The following is a 13,236-nucleotide window of genomic DNA, read 5'->3' on the forward strand; positions in this document are numbered from 1 at the left end:
ACAAAGGCTGGTTTGAAAGGTGCGGGTTGCATGTCTGTGCGAGTGGAGCGCGCCGAGACGCCGCCCAGCCGTCCGCTCCCCCTTCCCCCCTCTCCAAGACTGGAGCGGCAGCGCCTGCGGAGTCAAGCCGGCTTGGCGGCCAGAGGGCCGTTTACCCCAAGGGGGGAAGGCTGCGCCCCCTCCCCTCCCGCGGACCGCCGCGCTGATGGGCGACCTCGCAGGGGCAGGCGCCCCTGCGCCCCGCAGGCCGGGCCTCTGCGTGGCGAGCGCCTGAGCCAGAGCGCCCGCAGTGGAGAGCGCGCCGCGCCGCGCATCCTCGCCCCCCAGTAGCGCGGCACTGGCTTACTGCAGAGAGAGGCTTGGAGGGACGCGGCTGTCTCCTCGGCCGGCATCCCCGGTCCGCCGCCGCCCGCTTCCCTCGGCAGCAGTTTTTAAAATCCCTGTTCGTCTTCAGCCCCCCTCCGCGGCCAGCCCACGGGCCAAGCCGCCTTTGCTGTCCCGGCAGCCCCCGCAAGCCCTGCCGTTCGGCTCAGCCGGGGATGCCTCGGCCAGTCCCTTCTCCGCTCTGAGCCGGGAGCCTCCAGCAGAGACTACGGCGATGTCGTTCTCGCGCTGAGGAGCGAAGAGGAGCCCTGCGCTTGCCGGTCTGTTGGCTGCGCCCGGGCTTCGACTCGGTCTGCCGGGCACCTTCTTGACCCCGGCGGGAGGGGAGGCGAGCGATGAGCCCTCTGGCTTCCCAGCGCCTCCAGCCCCGCCACTGGGGTGGCCCTCGGCAGCGACTGTTTTCTTTATTTTGAATGATTGATTCACTGTAATTTTGATATTACAGTAATATAAAATAAAAAAATAAAAAACAGTTAAAAAGGAAGTTTCGCGAGTCCGTTCTGAGGATGGATTCACCCCAAAATGATTTTTCAAACTACCAGATTTGATTCAGAAACAGCATAATCAATAAATCCAATGCTATGAAGTCAAAAATAGTCTTTTGCAGACTACGGAGCACTTGCAAGTTGAATCAGCCAATAGGAACTCTCGGAACGGCCAGAGAGACAGGAAGGGGGGTGGTTTTTAAAAAAACCGCGTAAATTGCGCATTGGCCCGTTCACGGCAACCGTGAAACTCCCGTTGAAAAACTGTGACCACATATTCGGGAGAAATGCGAATGAAATGCGTCTGTTTAATGAGGTAATGTGACCGTGGCTCGGGATTGCGGGGAGAATGCGGGGAAAACGCGGGAAAAAAGGGGTAATGTGGATTTGGCCCTTCTCTACCTCAGTCTAGTTGAGAAGGCAGGAATTGGTACGACTGTTGGCTGCTACAGCCAGACTACCCACACACTGAGAAGTACATAGCTGGGGCAAGGCAGCATGGCAACCTCCAGAGTATGCCTCCTCTCCCCAACACAGGATGGATGCAGGGCAGCGGGAGGGTGAGACAGGTTAATGGAGCACAGCCATTGAGGAAGGGGGTATGGGAATAGGACAAGGCTGGAGGAAGGGCAGGGTCCAGGGCACCCCATAAAGAGCACAACATGGCACTAACTGGCACCCCTTCCCCATGTCTTCCTATGGATAGTGATCCTCACTGCTACCGCTGGGGGTCTGGCTCATCTACCTCCTGCTAATGCAGTTAATTTGGGTGGCACAGTGAAACCAGAGTAGGCCTCAATACAGGAGATACCTGGAGTGCAATCAGCATGTTGCAGCTCTCCAGTGGCACCGGCCTGGACTGGTTCTGCCTAGTCCAGGCAGTCATCCAAGCCCTGTTTGAGGAGTCAGGCCCATTGCCTGCCTCCTGTGTAAGGTTCCCAGGTGCCTGCCAGTGGCAGGCAAACTCTTAGGGATTTACCCCCTTGTCTGCCGATCATAGCAAGCCCCCCTCCCCTCCAGAGGTTGCCTGCTACCAGCAGGCACCCAGGGTACGTGCACTGTGCGCATACTCCCTGGGGGCGTGGCAACCTCACTTCTGGAAGTGAAGTTGTGCGGGCCGCAGGAGCGTTTCTGCACTTTCTTTGGGGGCAATTTGGGGCCCACCGAATCAGCCCCATGCAAAGCGCCGGAGCGCTCACACGGCCAGCACAGTGACGTCACTTCCAGAAGCGATGTCACCATATCAGCTCTGGGGCATGTGTGCACTTCGAGCGCATGCAAAGAATGCCCAACACAAGGTGAGTGCCAGGTACCCTACCCTCCCAGTGGGAGGGGACAGGGACTTGGCAACCCTACTCCTGTGTCATCGCCATCTTTCAAAGAGACTTGCCCCTCTATTTCCTAGCCCCTGGCTCCTTTCAGGAAGTCATAGCCAAGGTCCTGGAGATGTTCCAGTCATTGTTGAGCCACTGCCTCTACTGCTTCCTGGATGGCATGCTGAGCCACCTGAAGGAACATGTGCGCTTCCCCACAGAGGAGGCCAAACTCCCAAGCTCCTGGGCTGTGTTTGCCTCATTTGAAGGCTTCCTTAACATGGTGAGACAATAGATTGTATCCACATCACCTTGGAGGAGCGCCGTTTACCACAGCATCACCACTTCCACAGCCTGAATGTGCAGACCACCTGCAACCACTTGGGCATCTTCATGGTCATGTTCTCAGACAGCATGTACAATGCTCAGATCTGTTTCCAGCCTCAACCACCTGCTGGTTGCATGGCTGGAGGGCAAGACCTGGCTGCTGGGGCAGTAGCCTTCTTGTAGAGGGGACAGTAGGGCCGCGGCAGTCTGGAGAGTAGGGTACTGACATCCATCTCCCTCCCTTCCACAGGTGACTGGGGCTACCTACTACTCCTGTACTTGCTCACAAGTTGTATCCCAGGGATGAACCAGCAGACAGAGCTGCCTACAATGATTCCTGCCATCAGACATGTATGGCCATCAAACAGACATTCAGGCAGCTAAAGATGCAGTTAATAGAATCATAGAATCATAGAGTTGGAAGGGGCCATACAGACCATCTAGTCCAACCCCCTGCCCAGTGCAGGATCAGCCTAAAGCATCTCTGACAAGTATTCATCCAGCCTCTTCTTGAAAACTGCCAGTGAAGGGGAGCTCACCACCTCCCTAGGCAGCTGATTCCACTTTTGAACTACTCTGACCGTGAAAAAGTTTTTCCTAATATCCAGTCGGTACCTTTGTGCATGTAGTTTTAGCCCATTGCTTCGCGTCCTATCCTCTGCTGCCAACTGGAACAGCTCTTTTCCCTCCTCCAAATGACAGCCTTTCAAATATTTAAAGAGAGCAATCATGTCCCCCCTCAACCTCCTCTTCTCCAAACTAAACATTCCCAAGGCCCTCAGCCTTTCCTCGTAGGGCTCAGTCTCCAGACCCCTGATCATTCTCGTCGCTCTCCTCTGCACCCTCTCGATTTTGTCCACATCCTTTTTGAAGTGAGGCCTCCAGAACTGCACACAATACTCCAGGTGTGGCCTGACCAAGGCAGTATAGAGAGGGGCTATGACCTCCTGCGATTTCAATGCTATGGCCCCTTTGATACAACCCAGGATTGAATTAGCCTTTTTTGCCACCGCATCACACTGACTGCTCAGTTTACAGTCCACTCTTACCCCAAGATCCCTTTCACATATACTACTGCCCAGAAGTGTATCCCCCATCCAGTATTTGTGTTTCTCATTTTTGTGGCCCAGATGTAATACTGTGCACTTGTCTTTGTTGAATTGCATCCTATTCACAGCTGCCCACTTCTCCAGAGTATTCAGGTCTTGTTGAATTTTAATTCTATCTTCTGGGGTGTTTGCTACCGCTCCCAATTTGGTATCATCAGCAAATTTAATGAGCAGCCCTTCCACTCCTTCATCCAGATCATTGATAAAAATATTGAAAAGTACCGGGCCCAAAACCGAGCCCTGTGGCACCCCACTAAACACCTCCCTCCAATCTGATGAAACGTTGTTGACCACCACTCTTTGAGTGCGGTCCTCCAACCAGTTCCCTATCCACTGAACTGTCCTATAGTCTACTCCACAGTCTTCCAGTTTGCCCATCAGAATGTCATTAGACAGTTTAGTAATATTGTGTTAATAAGAAATTGCTAAAGTATTTTTTAGACTGCTGACAGCTTGGCCAAAAGGGCTGTTCCAATTTCATACATCTTGTCAATTCTACTTTTTAAAGCCAGGTTTTTATATACTGTGAAGCTTTTTAAAAAGCAACATCTTTTAAATATTTAACCAGTTTAAGAGGATGAGGAAAGAAGCAATATTTTTGTTTTTAGCATCGGCAGAGCTGTTTATATTCCATTTCCCTGGAAATGTTCCATGCAGGTTGGAATTGGGATTCTGGATTTCTGAGAATTTCAGATTTTCTTTTGATGCTGGATTTGGATCTGGATAACATGTATTTGCTGGGCAGCCTTGGAGAAGTCATTAATGACCTATTTCACATTACTGTTGCGAAGATGGAAGAAGAGGAAGTACCTTCCTGTAAGTTTGAAAAAAATTGCATAAAGCTACTTCCCAACCCAAACACATAGAACAAAACATTTGTATAATTGTACCCCAATTGTATTTATCCAGCTGGAGAACAACCCATGCTCAAGAGTCTTGCTGTAGATCATGGGCAGACTGTAGCAGAGTGGCTGACATGAGACAGTCCCTCATTTTCCAAGCTTAACGCATAAAACTCAGAAAGAGCCCAAAAGCTCATTTTAATTGCACAGGCCATCTATTGGCTGGGTACAACAGAAATTATTCAAACTGGGCATACTAAACAATAGTGGGCATACTAAATAATAATGCATATCTGCATTTGAATGGCTGTAGGAACTCTTTCCCGTATCACAAGAAGTGACAGTAATTTTAAAGTAGAAGTTGTGGACTCTAAATTACCTTTTAAGACTTTTTGCACTGGGGAGAAGACCGTTAGATTACTTGTATGGTGGAGTCCTCTTTGACAGCCAAAGAGACTTTGCTAGGGATCATGGGACTTTCATGCACAAAAGCCATGTGGGAAGTAGGCTGTACTAAAGAAGTGAACTGAGTAAGATAGAGCAAAAAAGCTGACTGGATCCAACTCAAGGTAAAGTACTGAAATAAATTTGGGAAGTAAAATTTCCTGAATGCACTGAGCTAGTTTCCCTTCTCAGATGTCATCATATCCAAAATGAATTTCTACCTACAAAATCAGAATGACTACTAACTTACAGATGCTATTTATTTTCCATTGCCTCTACCAGTCACCAAGTGGCAGGGGAGGCCCCCTGGACTGGAGACCCAGATAACATGCCGTTGGAGTCAGCAGTGGTAGTCCAGAATGTCGGTGGCACTGCTGAACATGAGCAGGTTCAGGAACACACATGGCACCAGGGCTGCTTAGCCACTGTGGCCTTTGAGACAGTCAGCACCCATGTGGCTGAGGGCTGTTTGTTGATGGCCTCCTTTCCAGTTGATAGTGGTCTCTCACTCTAGTTGACACTTTCTCTCATGGTTGTATCCCTGCACCAAGGATAAAGGACTTATTCTGTAAGTAAAAAGTACTGTTGGTACATGCCTATGTAAGACTGCTGCTCCATGATGAGGGATGGTCCTGGGGCGATGGCAAAGCTTATTGACCCACAGTATTGGGATGGCAGGGCCAGGTCTCCTGGCCCAATCCCCACATTGTAGGGGAGATAAGAGGCAGGTAGCAGCCCAGGGTTGAAGTTTTCCCCCTGCATACAGGGAAAAGAATGGCCCGGTGGATGGGGTGGCATGGTGATCCATCATAAGAGCAGGGAAGGTGCTCCACAACCCCTTTATACCCCATCTATGGCAGCAGCTCCCTTACATTCACCATGGTGCCCTGCTCCTGCATCAGCAAACTACGTGGCTTATTGCCAGCAGTTTTGTGGGGGAACGTGGAACCCCGAGAACCCCCTTCTCAGAGCAGCCACACATTCCCTTGGACCACCCACTAACTTGTTCTCCAGGCAAGCTGCCCACAGCAGGCAACAGTGTGTGTGAGTGGAGGTGGAGAACTCCAGGGTGCCACTGGACCCTTGTGTTTTGCAGCTGACTAGGTCCAGTGGCACCAGAAGGACCAACTCCAATGATCCCAGCAGCACCATCTTGCTGAGAGCCTGCACTCTCAGACATGTGAAGGGGCAGACCCAAGAGGGAGGCAGTGGGGCAGGCAGAAGCATGGAGCTAGTCTTATCTGCTCATAAAAACAAGCAGGAAGGAGCTGTAGAACACCCCAGACTTCACTGAACTGCCAATTATGAAGAGGCCCAGTGTATAGAGATGCAACCTTCCTTTATCCAGTATGGTGCTGTGCCTCTGTGAGCCACTCTCAGGGGCCAGGTGCAAAAAGGTTGAGCCTTCCCTGGCACAGCATGCATCTGAGTGAGGCGGACTTGCTGGTTGGGAAGCTGGGCGAGACAAAATGATGGGGGCTAGGCTGGAACCAGTGAGTGAGCACAGTGGCAGGAATGTCATTGGTCATGTTCCCAAGTTTTCCTGTTGAATTACCACCTGCACAGATGTGAAACAAAGATGTACCCAATGGCAAATGGCACAGGTGCAACATTCCTGTCTAGCTCCCCAGCAGGGTCCACACACCATGGACTTTCTGTAGGAGGCTTCTCTAAGAACTCCTCCTTGGGTGTTTGTGCTAAATTTTCCCTTGATGTTGCTAAGTGCCCTCTCTGCCTCTTGCATCACCGAGGTGTAATGCTGTGTCTTCTAAGTCCACACAGCTCTGAGATAGGGTCCCATTCTGTGTGCCATTTGGCGTATCCTGGCTGGGGTTTTTGTAGTACTTGGGGGAGCAGTGATTTGGTGCTGGAGAGGTGGCTTATCTGCTGCTGGGGAGGGAGGTGGTTGGTTGTAACAGTAGTTGGAGTCTTGCACTCTTTGGGGGCTTTTGGGCTGTGCTGTGCCTGGAGGGGTGGAGGAGGGGTGCTTTGCCTTTTCTGTTGTGTGGGTGTCTATGGGCTGTGACGGGTATGACTTTTTTGCTAGCATAACTTTTTGCCAATGTTGGGGGGTGTCACTCACTCATCCCTCTCTTTCATCCCACTCTTCATCTATACCACAACAAGCATTTAAAGACACAAGCACACATTTACTTAAAATCATTACAGGGGGCATTCCCAGGCTGGAGCATCTTAGGGAGCTAACTCCAACCACGCTTCAGGTCCACCTCTTCCTGCACTAGCACAGGAGTTATGCAGCTGGCCAGCTGGCAGGAAGCTACTGCAGTGCTGCATCAGCAGCATGGACCAGCATGGCAGTGCAAGGGTGTGTGAGAGTGTAACTCCATCTTACTCATATCTCTGCCATTGTATGGCCTAGTATGCCTACTACTCAATCCTTAGGATTGTGCTGTTTGTGATGTAGTTTTATTATGTGAGTAGCTGTTGCAGAAAGTGTCGGTTACCTGCAAACAACTTTGCATGAACTTTCTGTGAGTGGGTCAACATGAGATATCTGACACATGAAGAAGACGTGTTGGGAGATACAGTGTTAGCCGAGAAGGGTAGTTTAAAAAGACGGAGCCAGTGGCAGGTCAAAGACTTTGCTATACACTGCAGCTGTGTGAAGGGGCTGTGAAATGCCAGAAGGGAAATTTTAGCCCATTATAATCTCTCCAGGTCTAAGCCCAGCTCTCAAAGGCAGCACCAGCCCATTTCCATTTCTCACTGCCCTCTGGTTGCAATCCCACACAATTTTAGAATGGAGTGGTAAAGATTGACAGAGCCTTCAGGGAGATGAAGATGAAATTAACAAACCCTCTGAGGAGTGATCTCCAGCGGCCCTGTCTTTTAAAGCTACACTTCCTGGCTAACATTGTGTCTATACTTGACGAACACTCTCCGAGGCATCTTGTGTAGAAAGACTTTATGCAATGCACGTTTACTTAGAACTCTTCTCTCTTTTTTCCAGAAAACATTTTATTTATAAAATGTGATACACAAACATATTGTTACATTTAAAAAAATCTTTTGTTAACCACTAAACACTAAACATCATTAAACTATTTACATCAATTCTGTTCTTGCTATCTTCTTTGTGTAACCATTTTTGTTTACTATGATACTAAAGAACTTAGAACTTTTCTGAGGGAACTTTGTGAAAGAAATTAACATATTTGCCAGACTTAAAACTATTTAAATGTTTGTCTCATTTGATGGTGGAGGTGTGAGAAAGAATGATTCTTCCTGTATATGCAAAAATGGGAGAAGATTGTAAGATTAATTTATTCCTTAAGCCTCACCTAAAGTTAGCATGATTCTATCTTTGTTCTTTCCTTAGACATTCTGCACAGGCTGATATATTTACCATGTTTTGTTTTCTCTCAAAGGACAGAATTTTCAGAGCCAGAAAGGATTCAATTGAAATTGCCAAATGTATTAGTAAATTTTGAAATGTAACTTTAAAAAAATTGCTTAAACAGCTTCTTAGTTTTTGGACTGGAGTGTTGTCATTAGCCCTTTTGATTGCTGTTTAATTGTAACTGTAATGTTCCTGCAGTTTAATGTTCTGCTTGCTAAGTTTAAAACGATCGACACAATTTTCTTTTTTGGAGTCATTGCAGATGATCATTCTTTTTTCCATAAAAAAATAACACCATAATTATTACTGAAGAGGATCCAAATACCTTTTCCCCAGCTGGACCTCTCCTGTGGAGAATTAACATTCTCTACCCCTCAAAGTGCTGTTCCTAGTCCCTCCCCGCTTCACACCTACTTTTACTTGGAGTGCTCTGTGAAATGTTAGGGTAAGGTCATGCATAGCTGCTATTGGACTAAGCTTGGGATATTAGTCTTTCACTATCAGCCAGCAGAACTTGAGAGGGGAAGGGAATCTCTCTTGCTCTGACTATTTTAGTATGAATGTGTGTTCTGGATTCAGGAGTGGGCCTACCTATCAACTCAAATTTATCCATTCATTTATTCATTTCATTTATACCTTGCATTTCTCCCAATGGGGTCTCCACTCCTGTCTAACTCCACTGCTGTCTAACATGCATGTGAAGAGACCACACATAGTAAAAATATGGTGTCATGGGAACAGTGTTAGTTCTAAAACTTGGGTCTATGCTATGGTAACATCAAGGCTTGACTATTGTAATGCTCTATACATTGGCCTCCCATCTAAGTTAACTAGAAGGCTCCAGTTAGTGCAAAATGCTGCAGCTCGATTGTTATCAGGAGCGAGCAGGAGCATGAACATCACTCCCATCCTACAGTTGCTCCACTGGCTACCCATCATTTACCATGCTCAGTTCAAGGTATTAGTTATTACATACAAAGTTCTTCACGGCTTTGGTCCAGCATACCTATGGGACCGCCTCCCTCCCCATGTTCCTCCACGGCAGCTTCGCTCATCTGAACAGGGTCGCCTACAGGTGCCAGGCTGCACACAGGTGAAGTCAGCAGCAGCCTTTACAAGAGCTTTCTCTGTGGTGGCCCCTATCCTGTGGAATGACCTGCCTGAGGAGGTAAGAAGAGCCTCCACTCTCCTGGCTTTCCGTAAATGATGCAAAACCGAACTATTCAAAAAGGCTTTTTATTCAAATGAGAGGGCTGTATTGTAAGGATGGGGTCTCAGATGCTTCACTAACAAGTTGGGGATTATAGACTTCATAACTATTTTTGCCTTATATATTATCTGCTGCTTTAAATATGTACTCCTATGTACAGCCAGTGCTCCATGTTGTCTAATGTTAGTCCTAGAATTGATTGTTTTGTTCCAGTATTTTTTCTACTCTGTCTTGGATCCTTGCTAATGCTATGTCTTTTAAACTTGCATCTGTTTACCTTATGGTACTGTATTGAAATGTACTTGATACTGACTGTATTAACCTCATATGTGTAATCCGCCTTGAGTCTCAGTGAGAAAGGCGGACTATAAATGATGTAAATAAATAAATAAGCTGTCTGTTCTGAGTTCGCAATCTTATTTTTTTTTAAGAAGTGCTTGATTGATTATTTTGGTCAGATAGTTTTTACTCTCTATTCTTTTCATATTTCATTTTTTATACTTTAATAAACATACAATTTGTTTTATCTCTGGTGGGGAAAAAAGAAATTCCAAGGTTTGTTTTGCTATTGCTGATAGCTCATATGACAAGGACACCTGATGCAAAAAAAGACAGCTGAAATAGATTTAGTATTAATTGTATTATAATAGCTTTATAAAAGCCTGTGAAGCATAGAATTGACTTTGATGCATTTACGCACACGGCATATATTAGTCTGATCTTCAAAAGAGCTTTAGTGCTGTGCCTGCTTCTGCAGCTACAACTGGGCAAACATACAATTAGAGGGATAAATGTCTACAATTAATTGCAGGTGCAAAATTGTGCATGTGGTATCGGAATGGAACATACTTTATATCACAATAATAGCAACAGTCCTTTTTAAAAAATGCAAACCTAGTTAGTTCTAGTCACTTAGGTTGGTTCTATCACTTCAGTGTCTTTTCAGTCCTGGGATGTACTTGTTGCCCCAAACTTCTATTAATGGAACACTGTTATCTGAATGCAGCCACTTTATGACAACTTTAAGTAGATTAATTCTGAATCATTGGAAAAACCTTTTCATGGTCAGAGTAGTTCAAAGGTGGAATCAGCTGCCTACGGAGGTCGTGTGAGCTCTCCTTCACTGGCAGTTTTCTAGAAGAGGCTGGATGAATATGTGTCAGGGATGCTTTAGGCTTATCCTGCATTGGGCAGAGGGTTGGACTAGAAGGTCTGTATGGCCCCTTCCAACTCTGTGATTCTGTGAGATTACTGTAAAATGCTTTACAGGGGGTTGCCTCTGAAAATAGTTCAGAAACTGCAACGCGGGCTGAATGCGTTGCAGCCGGGAGCTGAGTGGAACATGTTGCCAGGAGCATATCTCCCTTGTGTCTATAAACCTTGTAATCCAGAGTAAAAGTTTGTGTAAGGGAAACTTTTGTCCCCCTTATTCATTTTGTTCTATTCTTATTATTTTTATTTATTCTCTTTGTAAACCACTTTGAGTGCTTTTTAAATGGATGAAGTAGGATTTAAATCTCACAAATAATAAATTAAGCCAACCATATGCACTAACCCAGCTTATTGTCTTGTGTTCACAAACTGCTCCTTATATGGAGAATATTGATGAACTGTGAGATGAATGCAGGCATGTGAGTTGACACCCCCCATGAGTTAATAGGTTGGAGCCAGACTGTATGTTGGAAGGGGTGGGCTAATTTCCAACAATTCCTTCTTCCTGCAACCGATCTCTGATTTCCCTCCCATACTATTCTCAAGGGTCCCTGACCCCCAGGAGCAGCATTCCAGGGAGATCAGTGGGTTGCAATGAATCAGAATTAATTCTTCTTTTACCCAATTTCTCCTTGAAATCCAACAATCCATTTCTTTCCCTCTTTTTAGGGATTTGGGGTCTGTTTTGAATCAAGTCCATTTTGATCAAAAGAGAAGTTCAAAGAGGGAAGCAGCAGAAAAGATGTTCCTGGAAGATGTCATAATTTCACTCTACTTGCTAAGAGGTAGGGAGTTTCTTCTCAGACTTTCCTGCCCTTCAACTAGAGCATTACCCTCAGTGTGTAACATCCCCAAAACTGCAAGGGCTGAATTTACAAAAGGGCATATATAGCATCACCATGAGGTATAACAGAAAACTACAAAGAGAAATTAAAAAGAAATTTCTCTTTTGAAAGAGTAAGAGAAATCAATGGCTGTGGAGAAATACCTTTTTACTTCAGGGTTTGGGCTTGACAAAAACCCCACATTGAGTTGTAAAAGTTTTTTTCTCTCCCAGCAGAAAACTGGCGGGAGGGGGAAGTCAGTTGCTCCAAAGCATCACCTAAATACCAACCATCAAAGCTTTGTAAATCCAAACAGCTCTCCTGGCTGAAGGCAGTTAAATAGCCAGCTCTCACATCATAGCTAGAATCTGCCACCTAGGAGTTGGCACAGGGCTAGATTGTATCTTCCTAGGGATTTGAAGAAAGTATTCAGTAACCCACAAGGGGGTGGGAAAACAGAGGAGATAAAGTCCCTTGGCATAGAGGGAGAGGGATCCATTTTGCAGATCCACATAAACTCTCTCTTGACGGCTGCCATAGCACATGGAACTGACAAAGGGCTGACTGCCTTGACAAAGACTCCAGGGAAATGGGAAGCTCTTAGCAAACTGTAACTTCTGACTTAAGCAGCCTGCCTTAAAACAAGATTAGGTCAGGCATGTATAGAATGAGGGATGGGAACTGCATGTTTGCACCTTTGTTTTGTACTTTTTGCTCAATCCTTTGCTGTACTTCTACTTTTAACAAATTCTTTACTACTTTAAGTGCTGACCGTCGTCGTCCATACCACATAGACCTTCACTGTTTGAACATGTTATTTAAAATGGATGCCAGGAAAGGGAGAAAGTCTGTTGCTAAACTGCCATTTCCACAGGACTTTGCAAGTACAGCAAGTTGTCCCTTTAGTAACCAGACCTTGGGTAATGGGAGATGTGGGCACTGGACAAAGCCTTAGAACAGCAACACCGAAGGGAAGCTGGGAGTACTGACCCTCTTGGCAGGTAATTCCTAAAATGACCGGTTGGTGGTAGCTTACTGAAGAAAGAGAAAAACCTCTCTGACAGTCCAGCAAACCAGGAGAGTGGTGCACTGCCAGGTGGAGACTCTAGATGGTCCCTGGTGCCTAATCAGAGGGCTTGTGGGTCAACAGGGCCATTCTGCCACAATGGCTATATCTAAAAAAGTAAACTTGGGGGGAAATTCCATTCCGCATAACAATGCTATTCGTGATCCAACCCAATGTAATCCTAAACAGGCTTAGAATCCCAATTATTAGAGAGAAAGTCAAACTCTGATTAACCTATTTACCAGTAAATATGTTGTGGGTAAGTAGTAGAGGTGTGCACCCAAAAAAGATTCGGATTTCCCATTTCGGATTTACCCACAGTAGGAAAAACAATTCAGATGTTTAAACTGCTTCAGTATGCTCCATAAAGATTCAAGAATCTTAATGGAACACATTGAAGCTCAAAGCAGCACTTTTCTTGCCATTTGAAAATGGCAAGAAAAGTGTTGCTTTCAAAGTTCAAACTTCCTGCCCCGTTGCTTTTTTCACCTGATGGGAGGGGGAGGAGAAAGTTTGAAAGCAATATTTTTCTTGCCACTTGCAAGCAGCAAGAAAAGTGTTGCTTTCAAAGTTCAGACTTCCTCGCCCCACCACTTTTTTCTTCTGATAGGAGGAGGAAGTTTGAAAGCAATACTTTTCTTGCCACTTGCACTTCCTCG

The sequence above is a fragment of the Eublepharis macularius genome, chromosome 3 (genome assembly GCF_028583425.1).
Source record: "Eublepharis macularius isolate TG4126 chromosome 3, MPM_Emac_v1.0, whole genome shotgun sequence".
In the NCBI taxonomy this organism is placed as follows: domain Eukaryota; kingdom Metazoa; phylum Chordata; class Lepidosauria; order Squamata; family Eublepharidae; genus Eublepharis; species Eublepharis macularius.